The sequence below is a fragment of the Papaver somniferum genome, chromosome 2, assembly GCF_003573695.1.
Source record: "Papaver somniferum cultivar HN1 chromosome 2, ASM357369v1, whole genome shotgun sequence".
NCBI classification, from domain to species: domain Eukaryota; kingdom Viridiplantae; phylum Streptophyta; class Magnoliopsida; order Ranunculales; family Papaveraceae; genus Papaver; species Papaver somniferum.
In genome coordinates this window covers 11,579,506-11,581,254 of record NC_039359.1, presented here as the reverse complement: position 1 = coordinate 11,581,254, position 1,749 = coordinate 11,579,506, and positions in this window count along the sequence as shown.

The following is a 1,749-nucleotide window of genomic DNA, read 5'->3' as shown; positions in this document are numbered from 1 at the left end:
GAACTTGCAACACCATAAAGGGTTGTTGCTAAATACAAACTGAATATCTAAGATATGTGACTGATTCTCCCAAGCGACTTTGTGTAGATCGCCATTGACTGCCTCCACAACTGTCTGTGCATCTAGTTCGAAACACGCCTGTCGTATTCCGTTCTCCTTCGCCCATGTTAAAGCAAGACAAATACCTCCACACTCAGCCTGTTCTGCAGTTACATATGTAACTGCATAGAAACATCTCATGTATTCGTATGAGCATGCAAAATTTCGCACAATTAGACCAATTCCCGAATTATGAGAATTATTACTTAGCTTATAAGAGGCATCACAACATATAGATAGATAAGGTGCAGTTGGTGATATCCACTGAGGTAGGGGACATGTGTTTTGTTGAGCATTATTAGGAAGCTTTCGGTTTTGTTTCATGGTTTTCCCTGTTCCCAAACTCATGAGTTGTACGCATTTAATCACTCCAACTGGGTTAGGCTTGATATCTTGAAATTTGTTGTTGCAGCGAGCTTTCCATATTTCCCACGCTGTGTTTGCCATTCTTATTATCCAATCATCTACAAGGTCCTTCATCCCATCTGAGAACCAGCTCCGTATCCAGTTTGCGACAGAGTTTCCATTATTTTGTATGTTGTGCATTGCTCCTGGAACAGTAAGCCAAACTGCTCTAGAAAAACAACACTCAATGAGAATATGACGAGTAGTTTCCACCCTTTGAATACATATCTTGCAGATACCGCCTCCATAGCCTGTGACTCTTGCCATTATTTCATTAGATGAGAGAATATCAGTAAGACACTTCCATAGAAAGTGCTTCACTTTAGGTAGGGTATCCAAGCTCCAGAGTTGTTTCCAGTATTTGGCTTCTGCTGTGTTATAAACTGGGCTTCGATTCCGTTTGATAGCAACAAGCTTTCTATACGCCGATTTAACAGTGAAACAGCCATCTCTTGTTAAAGTCCAAATAAGTTTGTCCTATTTGATCAATGGGATACGAATATTAAGAATGATAGTTGCATCTTCCTGACTAAACAACTGCAGAATATGTTGTTGTTTTCATGATCTTGTATCTTGATCAATTAACTCTGACATGAACTTATAGTTATATGTTATCTCTGCTGGAATTATTGGGGTTGGCGGTGAGCTTCTTCCAGGAATCCAAATATCATGCCATATGCACACCTTGCTGCCATTGCCAATCATCCAAAAATTGAACTGACGAATAAAACTCATCATGTTGTAAACACTTTTCCATACCCAGGTCGAGTTTTTATTCTTTTTTGCATACATCACATTCATATTTGGGAAGTAATATTGTTTCAGAGTATGTGACCGGAGTTGGTCGTTCTGATTGTAGAGATGTCAAGCTGTTCTTGCTAGAAGTGCCTGGTTGAAACAAGAGAGATCGTGAAATCCCAAACCTCCGATAGCTTGATCTTTCCCAACAGCTGGCCATGAGATAAAATGATAACCCTTGCTATCCTTTTTTCCCCACCAGAACCTGTGCTGAACTTTGGCCAATTCCTTTATAGTTGCATCTGGTACTTTAAACACACTCATAGGATGAGAAGAAGTAGTGCTGAGAACATTTTTAACCATTACAGACCTGCCTACCTGGTTTATGAACTTGTCATTCCATCTTGATAATCTTCCATTCATCTTGTCTACCAAGCCAGAGAAAGATATGGTTTTTTTCCTATTTAAGAACAATGGAATACCCAGATATTTCTCATCTAAAGACAT